Raw genomic sequence first — 19,246 nt, forward strand, 5'->3', positions numbered from 1 at the left:
TAAGCTTCTGGTGGTACTCTGCAGCAACACCATCTGCTGTCAAACGCTGGATGTTGAAATGCATCGATCTCCGGTTTCTCGAACTCGTAACGGTCGATAGACGCGCTCGAATTTTCGCGACAACGAGGTAGTGATCCAAGTCGATATTGGGACCCCTGAAGGTCCTGACATCTACGACATCCGCGAAATGCCGACCATCCACCAAAATGTGGTCGATCTGGGAACAAGTTTCGCCATTAGGGTGTCTCCAGGTGTGCTTTCGGATATCCTTGCGTGCAAAGTGGGTGCTACTGATGGCCATATCACGAGCAGCAGCGAAGTTTATCAGCTTCAAGCCATTATCATTCGTTGCAGAGTGAAGGCTCTCCGTTCCAATGATTGGGCGAAAGAATTCCTCTCTTCCGACCTGCGCGTTTGCATCTCTGATGACAATCTTCACGTCGTGTTTAAGGCACTCATCATAGGTTTTATCCAGGCTTTCATAAAACGCGTCCTTCACGTCATCGGATTTATCGTTAGTCGGTGCGTAGATGTTGATCAGGCTGTAATTGAAGAATTTGCCACGAATCCTCAAAACGCAGATGCGCTCGCTAACCGGTTTCCACCGCATAACCCGCTTCATCTGTTTCCCAATCACTACGAAACCAACTCCGTGTTCTGCTCTATCGCCACCGCTGTAGTAGATATGGTATTAGAACGATGTGTTGGCGATAAGATCTACCGCCCTGAATTCACGTTCTCCAGATCTAAGTCACCGTGCTTCTTGAATAGCAGCCACACTCACATTCACCTTTTGCAGTTCACGGGCCAGAAGACCCACTCGTCCAGGTTCATTTAACGTTCTGACATTCCAAGAACCGAGTTTCCATTCATTGTCCTTATTTCGTTGCCGTTGGGTCAGTTGCCGAAAATTCCGTTCGTTTTTTCTTCTTCTTACTTCATTTTTCTGAGTATTTTTATAATTCAGTATGCTACCGTACCAGGGTCGCGATACCTACATCGTGTTGATGGGGCTGCCATCTTAGGTTTAGTTGACACGATTCAACATTTCTTGTTTCAGCCGCTGGATGCCAGACAGACGCTGTTTGAGACGCACCTCCTGGTGGACAAACGCTCGGGTTATTGTGTAGTTGGGGCTGCCATCTTGGATTTAGCTGACACAATACAGCATTTCTTTTTCAGCCACTGGATCCCAGACAGACGCTGTTTGAGCCGCACCTCCTGGTGGACAGACGCTCGACGTCTGCTATCATCACGATATGGGTTAATCATGATAACATTGCCCACACCCCGCTACCAGCACATATATGAGCGCCCGTCATAAGTAACATAAAAAAGAAGCGCCTCTAGCGGTGTGGTTCCCCATTAAATCTGAATCCAATAACACAGGCTTGTTGGTCTAACCCAGTACAACAACTTTGTCCAAGATAGTATAGCCCTATATATTGAAACAAATGAGATAATTCACTACAGCCCCTATTATTGCAAATCCCATAAGCTGTGGGTATCCTTATTCGTGGATAGCCCGGCAATAAGGATCCGGCAATAAGGGATACCGGTAATAAGGAATCCGGCAATAATCAAATGCCGAAATGATGGTTTACACTGAATGAGTGCTCCTGAAGCGATGACGAATACCTTCCCATGCGATATCCTGGTCACGGCATCATTACGATCGCGCACGGGCGGGATCCCTACGTTGTGTTTTTGTAATACGGATAGATACGGAGACGAATAAAGAAAATACAGCACATCGATGTGCTTGGCCGTTCTGCCATGATAGTGTATAGGGATACAATATAACACACAGCTGGTAGGGTAGGAACGCAGCTAGTGGACGTTCACACAAGACTCCTTCTATGCTTGTAAATCAATAAAAATTCAAGCAAAGATGAAGTCTACTCAATTTAAAGAAAGTTTCTTTTGCAAACGTACTATCTCCCTATCCATATTGCAATTTTTCACCCATTACTGCCTTTATCGGGCCAGAATCTGTACCAAAATAACTGAACACAGAATTTCCTCTCATTCGGTCACAAATCACACAAACGCATATATCCAACAGCGAACGTGCCTGCCATCGCTGACTGCCGCGACGACAAACGCCTGCCAGGGATGATAGGACTAAAAAAATGCCATCTCGTGGCATCCCCGGTAATCTGATATCTCGGACGAAAATATCTTATCAGATTTTCAGTTCCATGTTGGGACGCAAACATATGTTAATATATCTTGTGTTGTTGTTATTACGGAGTGTTTTTTGTATGTAAATATAATTTACATGTTTATACAAAAATTTGCACTCCCGTTGTTGTACGGCTGCAGAGGCGGCAGCAGAAGTGGTTCGCGAATGGGTCTAGGGGAAACGAGTTGCATTTTTATTTGCTTTTATCATTCCTGGTTGCAATCCCAACAGGGGGATGTACACATAAATGTGCCATAACTACTATAATACACACGGTGCGAGACGTGCGACGGGGAAAAAGGGGCACGGGCAGGGCGGCAACAAAGTATGATTTACAACCTTCCTCTTGGCTCTTGGAATCGAGCCGGCTGATGGCTGGGAATTGTTTTATTGCAGCTTAGACATGCCACTGCACCCGGGTATTTACTCTTCACTCGTTTTTTTATGGAGGAATTTCCATGCAAAAATACTCCTATATGTACCTGCCTACAAACCAACAGACAACCAACAGATGCGAATTCAAGGTGCGCGTATTCAGCGATCGACAGACGAACAAGTCTTTTTACGCGTGTTGCATTCCCTCTCGCTTTGTGAGTCAATGTCAGGTTTCATGTTTAGCTTTTCCTTTAGCATGGCTTATTGTACTAGAGTCTGAAAACAAACAACAACCTTTTCTACCTTTTCGGAAGCAGATTCCAGCAAATCTGATTGTAAGGAATGCTGCAAAGCATACCCAACCAATATTTTTCGACCGATTCATGATCTTGATGACAGCTCAAAACCAAGAACATCCTCGCTACATCTTATTCGTGCTGCTGCTGGACGGGATGCATCAACCTGCTGCAGAGTCACGATGTTCCCGTACCGATCGGACTATAAAGATATGGTTTATGGAGGCTTCCGACAGAATGCGCTGAAATTTGCATCCCACTGCAATCGATGCGAGGGTATCAAATTTCAGCCGATCGTTAGTGCATTGGTGTGGTCGGGAGGGTCTGTCATTGCTAATCGAGTTTCGGGAGCAAAATCCCACCTTTAACCGCAGCCCACTGTACAATACTGGATCAAAGCCATTTGCAAGTAAAGTTGTTTCTCGATTTGGACTCCAAATTTTCGGTAGATTCGGGTCTGAAGATAACACGCTGACGCTGTGTGCCTTGCCGTTCCGTTCGTCGAAAGCCAGAACCTCAGATCAACCAATAAATTGTGCCGCTGATGGCTGTCGTGTTGCTCTTTTGGTGCTTCCCATAAAACAAACATTTTACGCACAACTATCCGTCTTTGTAGCTGTCTCTAGTAGACGGGAGAAACAAGCGACATGGTTCCCAGGAAATCTCACAACCTGCTCCGGGACACTTAGCGTACATTAATTCGAAACGTTTTTATAAACTTAATTTATAACTCAATATAACATTCATTTTATTCTCTCCTACTCTTCGGAGCGGGTCCCTTTTTCTCCCATCAGCCGCCTGCCTACGTCGCGCCGCGCCTTGAGACCTTGATCGTCAACCGTTTAGTCTTATCGCCAAACGATCGCTTCTCGTTCGCTTCTCCTGTTTTTTTTTTCCTCCGAGTCTGCTTTGTCCACCCATCAACGACCAAGGCGACTACAGTATCTGTCCACACCATCTTCCTCTCAATCCGAACGGATCGGACAGCGAAGGTTGTGCCCGGTTCTTCCGAAAATATAAACAGAACTCTCTCAGCCATCAACCCTAGCTGGATGGGAATATTCTAGCGTTCTCCAACGATATTATTATTTTATAAAATCAATAAAAAATATCTTAATTTCGAATCTTTCAACTCTGGTGCCTTATTCGTGGACCGGACGGGCACACGGATCAGCTGACGTAGATAAATGTTTCCTCCGGAGGTTTCCAGTTGGGAAATCACAGCTCACAGTCCGCGGTGGGATCCCGTTGTCATTAACATTCATGAGATCGTTCTCCGGGTGAGATCTAGGCGATCCATAGAGACTCTGTCAACGGGTTTCTTGTTTTGATTTGGTTTATGCTTTGTTGGATAATCGCCAATGTCACGACGACGATGGTCGGGTCCAACGAAATGATGTATTGGATGGCGTGTTTAGAGGTCGTTTAGAGCGGTAATATACTGTTATTAGGTTATTTGTGCTTTGGGTGCTGATATGCGGTGGATTGTGACGATTTTTGGACTGCTTTGGAATGGTCATAGTGGACTATAAAGAATGAAATATAGACCAGGGATTGATGCTATAAGCGAAAACACACTGAGTTTGAGTAGTTATTGGTTACAGAAATCATTCACATTGGTTGAAACAAACTGCTTATATACTTAATGTTCGCTAACTGAAAAATGCTGATAGCTTCTCTAAAAAAGTTTTTAAAAAACTGGAAAATGTTTACATTTCACTAAGTGAACGGCAATAGCTAACTGAAATGCAATTTATTTGTCAAACCAGTTTTCAGATTAATTTATTCCTTCTCGTGTTCATCTGAAACACATTCTACGGAAATTGTGGTATATTGTCAGAATTTTAATCGTAACACTCATTGCTCAGGTCCGTGATGCCCTTAGATGTTCTGGGCTGCACGCGCGCTACAATGTGAGCAGCAGCGTGTATCCTAGCCCGAGAGGGCCGGGAAATCACTGAATGCTCATTTAGTCGGGATTATGGATTGAAATGGTCCATATGAACCTGGAATTCCCAGTAAGTGCTGGTCATTAGCTAGCGTTGATTACGTCCCTGCCCTTTGTACACACCGCCCGTCGCTACTACCGATGGATTATTTAGTGAGGTCTTTGAAGGTGAACATTTGCTAGTCCCTCGGGATTACATTTGACTCCCTGAAGTTGACCGAATTTGATGATTTAGAGGAAGTAAAAGTCGTAACAAGGTTTCCGTAGGTGAACCTGCGGAAGGATCATTACTGTATTGATCAAATCAACAAGAGATTTCTGCTCCTCCTCCTCCCGAGGAATCCAGATCGAACGTGTGTCTGGTGTGTGCCGTCGGCCGCCCTCCCGGCGCCGCCGACCCAGGCACGTACGAGCACGTTACCCTGTGTGTGTTTTCGGAGGACTCTGTGACTCTCGGTTGCCTGCTGCTGCTGCTGCTGCTCGTATGGTGTCGCTCGCTCGACCCGTGTGTACGAACGGTGCTGCAGAGTGCTGAGCGCAGTGCCAGTCCGCGATGATTTCCCAACCCGACCCATGCATGCATGCATGCATACATGCATGGGATATACCCAAACCAGTGTTTTACCCTTGTTGTTGCTCTCGAAAATCTTGAAACCAAACCCTAGGCAGGGGATCACTCGGCTCGTGGATCGATGAAGACCGCAGCTAAATGCGCGTCAGAATGTGAACTGCAGGACACATGAACACCGACAAGTTGAACGCATATTGCACATCGTACAACAGTACGATGTACACATTTTTGAGTGCCTATATTTATCTATTCAACTATACGCGCTGCGCGTTTCACTTCGGGTGGACAGGCGCAGCGCGTATGCGTAGTGATGTTTTCCCGCCTTCGGTGGCGGTAAAACATTGAAGATAGTCAGGCGCGTCCTCTCGGACGTGGTTGATGAATACATCCCAATCAGGCCGGCTGTGCTAGGCTATGTTGTATTCCATCACACACCAACCAACCAACCCAACCCAGTAGGCCTCAAATAATGTGTGACTACCCCCTAACTTTTAGCATATTAATAAGCGGAGGAAAAGAAACTAACAAGGATTCCCTGAGTAGCTGCGAGCGAAACGGGAAGAGCTCAGCACGCAGAGGTGATGCACTTGTGCATCTACCTGGTTCCGTGTACTGGAGATTTCGTCATCTGCCGTAACCAGCGGTTACCAGTTCAAGTTCAACTAGAATGTGGCTTTTACTCCCAGAGAGGGTGATAGGCCCGTAGAACGGCGCTGATGGTAGAAGATTTCTCCATGGAGTCGTGTTGCTTGATAGTGCAGCACAAAGTGGGAGGTAAACTCCTTCTAAAGCTAAATATCACCACGAGACCGATAGCGAACAAGTACCGTGAGGGAAAGTTGAAAAGCACTCTGAATAGAGAGTCAAAAAGTACGTGAAACTGCCTAGGGCTCAAGCCCGTTGAACTCGATTATCCGAGCGGAGACATTCACCTGCGGTTCGGCCGGTTCCGGCCGGCTCGCCGCAGGGCACTTGTCTCCCGCGTCACACGAGGACATTGCGATCCATTACGAAACAGCTTTGGCGTCCGCAAGGACGCAAGGTCGCCCGACAGTTGCCCCCTGGTGCTGGTTGCTTGCCCCACAGTAGCGACGCTCAGTTCTGAAGGCCTGTGCCGCGAGGTGGGGCTTACTGCACGTGGTGTTTTGCAGTCGGGCGCGTGATGGATTTCCGCGTACACCGCCTCGGTCTTCCCGCAATGGACCGGCGGACTGTCGATCGGCAATGATAAAATCGAGGTACCTTCGGGACCCGTCTTGAAACACGGACCAAGAAGTCTATCTTGCGCGCGAGCCAATGGTCGTCCTCCGGAACACCAAAGGCGCAAAAAACATAACTTGAGTTGTGCGGGATTACGGGCGCGGCTCTCTGCAGCGTCCCTCCATCCCCGGGTGTTGTACCAGGCATGCGGTGAGGCCCTCCGGGGCCCTACCGTGCCACAACATACCGTGAGTGTGCAGGATGTGACCCGAAAGATGGTGAACTATGCCTGATCAGGTTGAAGTCAGGGGAAACCCTGATGGAGGACCGAAGCAGTTCTGACGTGCAAATCGATTGTCAGAATTGGGCATAGGGGCGAAAGACCAATCGAACCATCTAGTAGCTGGTTCCCTCCGAAGTTTCCCTCAGGATAGCTGGAGCACGCAACGTTTCGAACTCTATTCTTATCTGGTAAAGCGAATGATTAGAGGCCTTAGGTTCGAAATGATCTTAACCTATTCTCAAACTATAAATGGGTACGTACCATAACATTCTTGCATGATGTTATTGCAGCGTTGACGCCGGGCCGGCCCCCTGCGGTCGTTGCCTCCATAAGCGGCGTAGAAGATATCTGTGTGCTTAGTGGGCCAAGTTTTGGTAAGCAGAACTGGTGCTGTGGGATGAACCAAACGTAATGTTACGGCGCCTAAATAAACGACGCATCATAGATACCATGAAAGGTGTTGATTGCTACAGACAGCAGGACGGTGGACATGGAAGTCGTCATCCGCTAAGGAGTGTGTAACAACTCACCTGCCGAAGCAATTAGCCCTTAAAATGGATGGCGCTTAAGTCGTTTGCCTATACATTACCGCTGGCGTACAAGTGGGGCAGCGCGTTCGCACGACTGCCCTTTGAGACGCCAGCGAGTAGGAGGGTCTGGTGGTGTGCGTTGAAGTGCCTGGCGTAAGCCGACATGGAGCCGCCACTAGCACAGATCTTGGTGGTAGTAGCAAATATTCGAATGAGATCTTGGATGATTAAAATTCTGACAATTACGACAATCGACAATTACGCAACAAAAATGAATGAAATTTATAAAAATATACTGAGTTCCTCTTTTTCAGTTATTTTGGGCACTGAAACTAGTTGGAACGAGAACATTAAAAGTGAGGAAACTTTTGGAAATGATTATAATGTTTTCAGAGATGATCGTGACTTACTCGAAACCCAAAGAATGTCAGGTGGTGGAGTTCTTATTGCTATTTCTTCAAAATTTATTTCAGAACTTATTGTTTCATCGAAAGTAAAAGAATTTGAGCATGTGTGGGTAAAGACAAATATAGCTGGTGAAACTCATATTTTTGCCACAGTCTTTTTCCCCCAGACTACGCTTGTAAGTCCTCGTATGAAAAGTTTTTCCAAATAGCTGAAGAAATCGTATTTCAATTTCCCCCTGAATTCAAAATTCATATTTATGGAGATTTCAATCAACGCAATGCTGATTTTATTCCTGATTCAGATAATGAGAGTTTTCTTCTCCCAGTCATTGGGGAAAACGAAACATTACAATTTATTTTTGAAAAAATGGCGTCTTTAGGATTAAACCAAATAAACCATGTAAGAAATCAACAGAATTGTTTCTTAGATTTCTTGTTAACGAATATACATGAAGATTTCTGTGTAAGTAAATCTATTTCTCCTTTATGGAAGAATGAAGCATTTCACACAGCAATCGAGTATTCCATATTTGTTCATGAGAGTCAACACCCCAACGACAGTGAGTATGAAAATGTGTTCGACTACAAAAATGCTAATTATGATAATATTAAAACTAAATTTAATGGACTAAATTGGAAAACCATTTTGAAGGATCAGGTAAATGTTGAATGTGCCGTGGAGGTTTTTTTATAAAATTCTGTTTGACGTAATTCACGAGGAAATTCCATTAAAAAGGAGACGACGCAATTATTCCTCCAAATATCCGGTTTGGTTCACTAATCATATCATTAACTTGAAAAATCGTAAACAAAAAGCTCACAAATTATACAGAAAACATAAAAATCGTGATAATCTCGAAAAGTATTTAAGGATTTGTGATCAACTCAATGATGCAATTTCTTTGGCACTTTCTGAGTATAACATAAAAACTGAGAATGAAATTAAATTATGTCCAAGAAACTTCTTCAATTACGTCAAAACTAAAATGAAATCGTGCAGTTTTCCATCAAAAATGACATTGGATGAAAAGGAAGGTAATAATTCTGATGATATATGTAATCTTTTCGCCACTTTTTTTTCAAGAAACATACACGAAATTTTCAGATAATGATCGTGATTATGAATATTTTTCTTATTTTCCTGACTTTTCAACTACTGTTGGCGTTAATAACATTTCGCTTCATGATATTTGGAATGGCCTACGAGATTTGGACGCCACTAAAGGTTCAGGACCAGATGGAATCCCACCTACTTTTATGAAAAACTTAGCAACTGAACTCACAACCCCTTTATTCTGGCTGTTTAATATGTCGCTTGAATCCGGTATATTCCCGAAGATATGGAAAAAATCTTACTTAATACCCATATATAAATCAGGTAAAAAATCCGATATTCGAAATTATCGTGGGATTGCTATCATTTCGTGCATTCCAAAACTCTTCGAATCAATTATAAATAAAAACATTTTTGGCCAAATAAAACAAAGAATAACTAGTGCACAACACGGATTTTTTAAAGGCCGTTCAACCACCACAAACCTTTTGGAATTTGTGGACTTTGTATTAAATGCAATGGACAGAGGTAACCAAGTAGAAGCTCTATATACAGACTTCAGCAAAGCGTTTGACAGAATTGATATCCCAATGCTGATTTTTAAATTAGAAAAAATGGGAATTGAGATGGAGCTCATCACCTGGATTAGATCGTATTTAGTTGATCGCCAGCAAATTGTAAGATTCAACGAGAAAACATCTAAGCCAATTCATGTCACGTCAGGGGTTCCCCAGGGATCGCACCTAGGTCCCCTTCTTTTTATTTTGTAATTAATGACGTCTCTCTTATTTTAAAAAATATCAAGGTACTTATATACGCTGATGACATGAAGCTATTTTTAGAAATAGGAAGCGATAACGATATGAATGTGTTTCAGAATGAAATACATGTTTTTTACAGATGGTGTAGTAAAAGTTTATTGAAACAAAATATCAAAAAATGTAATCTTATAACGTACAGTAGAAAACTAAACAAACAAAATCTTTGTATTACATTAGGTAATGAAAATGTTCAAAAATGTGAAAATGTAAGAGATTTAGGTATTATTCTTGATTCTAAATTGATATTTGTGGACCATTATAACACAATAATACATAGAGCAGGCAATATGCTTAATTTTATAAAACGTTTCGGTCTCCACTTTAAAGATCCTTATACAATTAAATCACTTTACGTTGCTTATGTGAGGTCAATTTTAGAATATTGTAGCGTTGCTTGGTCACCCTATATGAAAAAGCATGAAGAACGAATAGAGTCAATCCAAAAGCAATTTTTATTATATGCATTACGTAGGCTGGACGGCTTTTCCTCTCCCGTCATATGAAGCACGTTGCTTGCTGATCAGCATTCAAACATTGAAAGAACGTCGGGATTACGCAAAGATTTCTTTATTAAACAATATCATTTCGCAACGCATTGACTCAGCTGATCTATTGTCAAGGTTAAATTTGTATGCACCTTCCCGACAATTACGCAATCGACAGTTGTTCGCAGTAGATCGCCATCGGACCAATTACGCTAAATTTGGACCGGTAAATCAGATGATGACTGTTTATAATCATCATTGTGAAATGATTGACCTAAATATGCCCTCAACAGAATTAAAAATATATTTCAGAACCCTGCGAAGTCATAGAACATAAGTCTTAATGTTAATATGTAGTCTACGATTTGATTGATTGACGAATAAATAAATAAAATAAATTTGAGAGACGAATGACTTTTAACTGAAATTTGTTTCAGTTAGCGGACTTTCATTTAAAATACATTTCAGTTAAATGCATTTCACTTAGGGAAAATGCATAAATGGCGTAAAGCGTGTCCTACATCAAATTTCATCACGGAAAAAACGCTGTAGACATTACCTAGTTGACCGATCCTTTTCAAACATTCAGGCAATAAAGTATAACCCATAAGTAAGCTTTTGACATATTTAATTCATTCAACTTCAATACGAAAACCGTACGCTCACACCATACACTTAACTCCACTCATTAGGTTCTGTAAAACATCTGGCTGCAGCTTTTTCTGTACGGAAACCCACTTTTTCTTCATATCTTCCTCAGGTTTGACCACCTTGGGATGCATCCGTAGTGCCTGCTTCATGATAGCCCAGTATTTTTCAATGGGCCTTAGTTCGTTAGCTTCGTATCACTCCAGGACAACATTTGAATAGTGGCACGAAGCTAGATCCGGCCAGAAGATCGTAGGGCCCTTATGTTGCTGTCGCTTCTGTAGACACTCCTTGAGGTAGATCTCCCTGTTTACAGTCCTGGTGGTCGCGAACGACTCACGCACTTTGCCACATGAACAGATCGCTTGCCAAATCATGTATTTCTTGGAAAACTTTGAAAGTTTCTGCTTTATTACTACATCAAACTTGGGCTGGGCGGTGAAGAACAGTAGGAAGCTCCCGGAAGTCCACCTTGACGTAAGTCTCATCATCCATTAAGAGACAATGAGGCTTCATCAGCATCTGGGTGTACAGTTTCCGGGCCCGTGTCTTTCCCACCGTATTGCCGTTCGTCACAATTTGGAGCTTTCTGCACTTTGTACGTATGCAGTCCCTCCCGGTCCTTGGCTCTCTGAACAAAAGATTTGGACAGATTCAACTGTTTGGCAACATCCCTAACCGAAGCATTGGAATATGCATAAATTTAAATTTGGACTTAAAAGCTATAATACATCAATAAATTTTTAAAAATCTGGAGTTAAATTCCATGCACAGTTTTGAAGGTTCGTGGAATTGTATTATAATTTCTAAGGACCTCCTTCCAAGGGAGTTCTGGAGGAAAAAATCTTTCAGTAAATCATCAAATGCAATCTGCTTTCAAGGTAGTACTGAGGAATTTTAGATTTCATTTGAAGCCTGATAGTTTTGAGTAGAATTTCAAGAAACCCTGAATAGAATTCAAAGTAAATTTTGAAAAAAAAACTCCTAGGAATTTCTGAGGAGGGCGTTCTGAAGATAATTTCATAGCGTTTGTGGGAGAAAACGAATCCGAAGCATAACTGCTTAGATGTTTTTTTGAAAATGCTAAAAGGAGGATTACAATTAAATCTCAGAATAACGCCAGGACATCTTCAAAGGAATTCGGCAAATAAATTCAGGAGAGTTTGCCAAACAAATCATGAGAAGAAATCTAAGAAATTTGTGAGAAAAAATGCCGTTGAATTCTTAGGAGACTTTCAATATAAGTAGAATTCCTAGGGAAGGAGTGAAATTTAAAAGGAAATCTGAAATGAATCTTTCCAACAGTTTCTTATTGTGGAAAATTGCAAGGTAATTTCGAGGAAAACTAAAAAAAAAATGAATTCGGAGAATAGATTTATCAAAATTTTGAGGAATACTTAAAATGGAAATCTCCGTTGAATATTAAATGGACTATTTTGAGGACGTCAGAACCACTTGAATGTTCTCAATTTGTTCCTTAGGACTTCCTAAAGTTTTCTCAATGTTTCTATTGATCATGGATCTCCTCTAAAGGTTTAAAAATTCGCTGAAGTTCTCTAAACTTCTTTAAAATTTATGTGACTTCTCTAATATTTACGGAACTGCTCTGAGGTTTTCTGTTCTTTTCTGAAATTCTCAAAATTTCTCAAAAGTTTTTGCAGTTCTCATGAAGCTTGTTGTACTGCGTTGAATTTAATTGAACCGTCCTAGAAATGTGTAATATTCCATGAACTTCTGAACTTATGCGAAAACCTCATTCAACTTTTTAACGTCTCTGAAGATATCTGAAAATGTGGGCACTTCTTTAAATTTCCCACTAATTTTCTGAAACCAATGGAACTGACCTCCCCCTGAAAATCCTCCAATTTTCGGAGCTAACTAAACTTCTTTCAAATGCTAATGTACATAAAAATTCCTGAAGTTCGCGGATATCCCCTTAAGCTCCATAGATTTCTATGAAGTTCACGAAATGTTTCTGAAGACCATTGTCCTTCTGTGAAGTTTTCGAAGTTTTTCAAAATTTCTGGAACTTTTGTGCTCCCACAATTTTTATAACAAAATTATCAATATAGTTCTATGATTTTCACTGAAGTTCTCAAATTTTTCTGAAGTTCGTGTAACTTTCCTAAAATTATCGGCACTAATTTAAAACTTCTTCAATAATATAGGCTTTCCTGGTGTTATTAAAACTGCCAAAACGATTACTGAATTTCATCAAAGTTCTCTAGACTGCCCTGAATTTATCAGTATTTTTTAAGAACCCGCAACTTTACTGAAAATAATTGATTTGCTTTGAAATTTCCTTAAGTATTATAACCATTATAAACGCTCACTAATTTTCCCTGAACTTATCTATTCTTACCTGAAGTACTCTTAATCTGTTTAATTGTCCGACAAATTTTCATCTATATATTCATAATTCCCCGACGGTTCTGACGTTTTCGGATCAATCATAGAATTCTTGAAATACCCCATAATTCTACGGAACTTCTTAGAAGTCATTGCAAATTTGCTAAAGTTAGTGGGATTATTCTGAAGCTATCTGATCGTCCTTGAAGTACTCGGAATTTCTTTTATTTATGTATTTGTCCTCAATTGCTGAACATATTGAAACTATCTAAAAATATCTGAATTTATTAAAATTTCTCTGAAAATATCGCTGCTTGTAAAAAACTCTCTGAAATTTTGTTGATGTTCTCTAATCAAAAATACTCTTACGTTTTGCGGATGTTCATATAATTTTTAATCACGTTCCAGAAATTCTCTCGCAGCTTTTCTGAAGTTTCCGAAAATTCCCGAGCTTCTCGAAACTTCTTTTAGGTTTCTACAATTTCCTTGAACTTATTTGAGCTGCCCTTTGATTCTCTGATCTGTCAAGATGTTCTTGAAGATTCCCTAAAGCTCTCAATTCTATTGAAGATCGCGGTTCTGCTCGGAAATAAATGGAAACTTTAAACTTCCCTGAAATTCTCTGGACTTCTGTGAAGTTCATGAAATATTTCTGAAGTTTTCATAAATTCTCTGAAGGTCTCTGTACTTCCCTGAAAGTTAATTACGAACTTGAAATAAATCATTTATTTTTTTCCTCAATTCTGGAACTTTGAATTTTTTCAATATCTTTAACTTGTACATGGAATACGAAACTTTAAGACATTGAATATTTTTAGATCTTGGACTTACTCAAATTAAGTAAGTATTTTTTAACTTTTTTAAAGTGAGAATTTAAGGAAGTGGCAAACTTCAACATTAAATGGATTTGATTGTAAAGCTGTTACAATTTCTTGGGTGTTTTAACGTATTTAAAAATAACCTGGAATTTATTCGTTAAAGTTCTGGAAAAACCTGGAAAACACAAGTAATTTTATAAAAAAAATGAGTGGAGACCCTGTAGATAGCGAAAGACGATTAAACGTCACAAAACAAAGAATGATGATTCTTGAAAATAAATTCACACCAAAAAAGTTTAAAAGTCACTATTTTCAAGAAAAAGGAGACTTTTTAGTGACTGGCTTGAAAAAAGTTACGAAGTCACTAAAAAGTGACTCGCTACCAGCCCTGCATGAAGCGTGCTCCATATGATGGAAGCGGAAATGATCTCCAACCTAATTTGCGAAGGGCGTATACCTAGTATAAATAGGTTTTTGTACTGATTCTAAGCTTTCTTCGTGCTTGCTTGTAAAAGAAGACCATACCATACTTCAATATTCCAGTATTGACCACACATAAGCAATATAGTGTTTAAATTGTGTATAGGTTATGAAAGCTGTAGCAAAATCGCTTGATAAAGCCCAGCATGTTATTTGCCCTGTGAATGATTGTTTTGTAATGATCTATGAAAGTTAGTTTGGAGTCTAAAATAAATCCTAAATCCCGAGCTCTTTCACATTTGTCTACATTTTTTCCCAATGAAATTGATATTTTTGATGTTTTTCTTTTCCTGCCGATATTAAGTTGTTTTTTTTTACATTCAGTTCTAATAGGCTTTTTTACACCATGTGAATGTGAATATGAGTATTTCACTCTGAAAAATATTAATGTCTTCATCATATTTTATTGCCAAAAAGAGCTTCATGTCGTTGGCATAGATTAGCAATTTAAGTTTTTTGAGATTGAAAGAAATGTATACATATAGAATAAAAATAAGAGGTCCAAAAATAGAGTTTGGGGGGCTGCCTGATTCAAGCCATTTTAGGAGTCCTGACTCAATTCATGTTTTTTGCAATTTAAAGAGTAGAATTGGTATGTCAATGCGGTCAAATGTCTTGCTGAAGTCTGTATAAAGGACTTCTACGTGGTTTCCGTTATCCATTGAATTCAATCAATAGTCCTTACATACGTCAGATTTTCAGCCAGATTAAAAAATAGGCACTAGAAATGAGCTTTTCCAAATTTTTAGGAAGGCTCCGGATTCCAGAAATCAAAAACAATGGAGCAGTGAGGTCCATTGCTAAACTTTTCATAAATAGTCGAGAAATTCTGCCTGGTCCCGGACCTTTTGAGGCATCTAATTGGTGGTTATCTGATGGTGGTGTTGACATGCGTGGGCGAGATGCCGGTTGCGCCGGATTGGGGATCGGATACATTGTTTGCGAGAGCGGATTCGTCCCTTCGGGGGAATAATAGAGATTTATTTTCATCGTTCCCATTTGTCAAAGGGATGACCTCGATCGCATGAAGCATGCTCCTTGAGTTTTTACGGTTAGGTGTCTACGAATAATCCATTATGTTTTTTTTTTCAAGTGCAAGCATGATTCGTTAAGAAAATAAATGTCTCGATCGAACATGCAAGCTTGGAACTTGACCGATTAGTTTTTGTTGTGTTGTTAGGTGTGTCCTTAACATGATCATGAGGCCCTGTTGAAGATTAACGGTAGTCACGGCGGGTCGTGGTGGATTTGGTGGTTTTGACGACAAAATATGAAAGAGAAAACAGTCGTTTTAAAACGCAATAAGGTTCGGTCGAGATAGCTTAAAAGATGTGCAATATGTGTACGCTGGTAAAATCGGCAAGCGTGAATAAAGGGGCACGGTAACCCAAAAATGTGTGACGTGACACTCGCTTTGATGGAAGCCGAGAACACCTCTGCACTTCCATGACGAATTACTGAGATATTGGATAAGAGATTTGGGATTGCAGCAGGTTTCGTTTTGGTAAACGATAAGCTGAATTGATGTCCTAACGATCATATAACACGAAGGAGCTTGGGATTAAACCCATGATATTCTGCTCAGTAAGCAAAAACGTTTGCCACTAGGCAAACGAGCTCCTTTTATTACACCACACCAATGATCGATTTGTTGTTATTCCTATGTACTCACATTAACAAATAAAGCGATTAACGAATCTTGAATGTGTAGTGGCTTGAGATTAAACTCATGATGTTCTTCTCAGCAAGCTAAAATGGTCACTCTAAGGCCACCAAGCCCCTCATATCACATCATACAAGCTACGATCGCGTTGTTATTGCAACCATTCAAAACCGGCCCCTACGGCGACGTTGATAACGATGTTAAGTTTCACAAAACACACGATAATCAAGCAATGTTACTATAAGCCTCTTTAATATGCTAGAACCTGGGATTTATTCAAACTCAAACTCGACGGCGGTGCCCTTTACATAAAAATAAGCCTCTACGACCGATGATATTTTATGCCTGGAGACAAAAAAGCTACGAAAAGCGCGTTCTGCACTTTGGGAGAAGGCTTCATAAGTGTTCTTATGAGCATGGTCTTGGGCAAAATACACTTAGGCGAACACGTGCGTTTCACCGGTTATGTGTGATTTCACCCAAACATGCTGATTTTTTTTTTAAATGTTGATGTACAGATGATTTATAAGTTAAAATTGACCGAAAGACCTATAAAGACTCCGCCGCCGGACTTCTTCTGAGATGCATGAACATTTCTGTCGTCTCTGAATTCATTAACAGCATTTCCAAAGATTTCTTCACTTTGAACGCTTTTATCCCAGCTTATTTCAGTTGCCAGAATTACCGAAAAGGATGAGCATAATAAATTATGTTAAAAGATTGCATCTTGTCTACTCAATTATTCAACGACTCTTACACTGTGTTCAGGACAGATCGTAGCTATTTGAACAGTCGAAAAACTCGTGGTGGAGGTGTATTGATAGCCGTCTCTTCTATATTGTGTTGCTGTATTGATCCAACTCCGATAAGTAATGCTCTCGAGCAGCTTTGGATCAAAATCAAACTGCAGAACTATGATGTCAGCATTGGAGTGCTTTATCTACCACCTGATTGTAGAGACGACCTGTCGCTCATACAGCAGCATACTGACACCATTGATTCAATCCTTTCCGGCTTGAGGCCTCATGACCTTGCTTTCCAGTTTGGAGACTGTAATCATCCTGAAATGCACTGGGTACCATCAGAGGATGGTGGCCTCACAATAGATTCCCACACATCGAGATTAACGAATGCTAGTTGTGCATTGTACGATGCCTTCAGCTTCCAGGGTCTGACACAAATCAATACTGTGAAGAACTCCAGTTCACGGATTCTTGATTTAGTACTCGTGAATAACTCAGCGTTATCAAGCTGTTGCGTATCCGAAGCGGCTGAATCGCTCGTAGAAATCGATACTCCACATCCTGCTATTGACGTCACCATTTCTATTTCAGTACCAGTGTCATTTGAACCATCTCTAGACGACTGCCGGTTCGATTTTCGTCGGGCTGATTATAGTTCGATGAATGATGCGCTGTTATCGATCGATTGGCAATTTTTGGATTCTGATCAGGATCTGGACGATATTCTATGTATTTTCAACACGGAGATACGTCAAGTCATCGAAGCTCACGGGCCTCTTCAGCGCCCTCCACTGAAGCCTCCTTGGACGAACAGGAGCCTCCGCCAGTTGAAGCGCCGTAGGCGATCTGCACTTGGAACGTATAGTCGGAGTCGTTCACAACACTCCAAACATCGCTTTGTAATGGCCAGTAACAAGTACACATGGTATAATCGTCTATTGTATGCTCGATACGTTGATCGTACGCAGAGAAATTTACGTCTACATCCCAAACAGTTCTGGTATTTTGTTCGTACTAAACGCAAGGAAGATGGATTGCCTACGTCCATGTATTTTGGCAACCGATTTGCTAGCACAGCCTCTAGTAAATGTGAGATCTTTGCTGAACGCTTCAAGAATGTTTTCTCAAATACGCCTGCTACGCCACCGCAGATAGAGGCTGCTGTTCGTGATACGCCGCTAGACAGCATCGACTTTGGAATTTTCCAAATCAGCGAGGAGCATGTCGAAAATGCATTACGTAAGCTCAAACATTCCGTGTCACCAGGTCCTGATGGGATTCCTTCATCTGTGTTGAAAAACTACTCGAGTTCTCTGATGACACCGTTAGTAAAACTGTTCAATCTCTCGTTCCAACAGCAAAAATTTCCTGCTGGATGGAAAACTTCGTTTCTGTCACCGATTCACAAAAAGGGTGACAAATGTAACGTCCTCAACTACCGTGGAATAACGTCGTTGAGCGCTTGCTCTAAGGTTTTTGAAATAATTGTAAACAACGCTCTCTTGGAAGCCACCAAAAAACTACATTTCATGTGCCCAGCATGGATTCTACCCGAAACGATCTGTTCCTACTAACCTCACTCAGTTCACCTCACTCCACATGCGCTCTATCGACGCTGGTTCACAAGTGGATGCCATATACACGGACTTCAACTCGAGAAGCTGGGGGTATCTTCCGCGCTTGTTAGCTGGTTTAGATCATATCTGTCTGAAAGATCCGTGAGAGTAAGGATTGGTTCGTCACATTCGGAGCCGTTTATGATTCTTTCTGGTGTACCGCAAGGGAGTAATCTTGGACCGCTGCTTTTCTCATTATTCATAAATGACATTGTCTTTGTGTTGCCACGTGGACAGCGAATATTCTGTGCCGACGATGTTAAGATCTTTATCTCTGGAGTTGCAGAGGTTATTAGATTTGTTCGAGGACTGGAGCAAGCGAAACCTACTCGATTTATGCATAGCCAAATGCAACACAATATCATTCAGCAGGAAGCGGCAACCAATCAATTTCAACTACAGCATGTGTGGACAAACTCTCGAGCGCTTGTATCAGGTTAGGGATCTCGGTGTGATATTGGACCGCGAACTCACTTTCCGACCGCATTACGAAGACGTGATTGCAAAAGCCAATAAACAGCTCGGCTTCATGTTTAAGCTTGCTGATGGATTTCGTGATCCTCTCTGCCTGAAGTCCCTTTTCTGTGCACTGGTTCGATCTACTTTGGAATCTTCCGTGCTGGTATGGTGCCCGTACAACAGAAACTGGATTGACCGTATCGAGGCGGTGCAGAAAAGTTTGTGCGCCTCGCTCTTCGGCACTTACCCAGGCGTGATTCGTCAAATCTTCCTCCATATGAACATCGTTGTATGCTGTTAGGCATCAATACTCTG

The 19,246-nt window shown here is 41.2% G+C and overlaps 1 protein-coding gene and 1 non-coding gene across 3 annotated transcripts in view; one reads left to right on the forward strand and one right to left on the reverse strand.

Annotated features, from left to right (window-relative positions):
• ap (apterous) overlaps window positions 1-19,246 on the reverse strand; it is a 294,145-nt gene that overhangs the window by 109,371 nt on the left and 165,528 nt on the right. The gene's annotated exons all lie outside the window — the stretch shown is intronic.
• LOC135712389 (5.8S ribosomal RNA) lies at window positions 5,462-5,613 on the forward strand. Its single transcript, XR_010518593.1, has one exon. It is a non-coding gene; the product is annotated as a 5.8S ribosomal RNA (ribosomal RNA).

Source organism: Ochlerotatus camptorhynchus, unplaced genomic scaffold (genome assembly GCF_037179485.1).
Source record: "Ochlerotatus camptorhynchus isolate MF236.1 unplaced genomic scaffold, CSIRO-AGI_Acam_v1.1 ptg000475l, whole genome shotgun sequence".
Classification (NCBI taxonomy): domain Eukaryota; kingdom Metazoa; phylum Arthropoda; class Insecta; order Diptera; family Culicidae; genus Ochlerotatus; species Ochlerotatus camptorhynchus.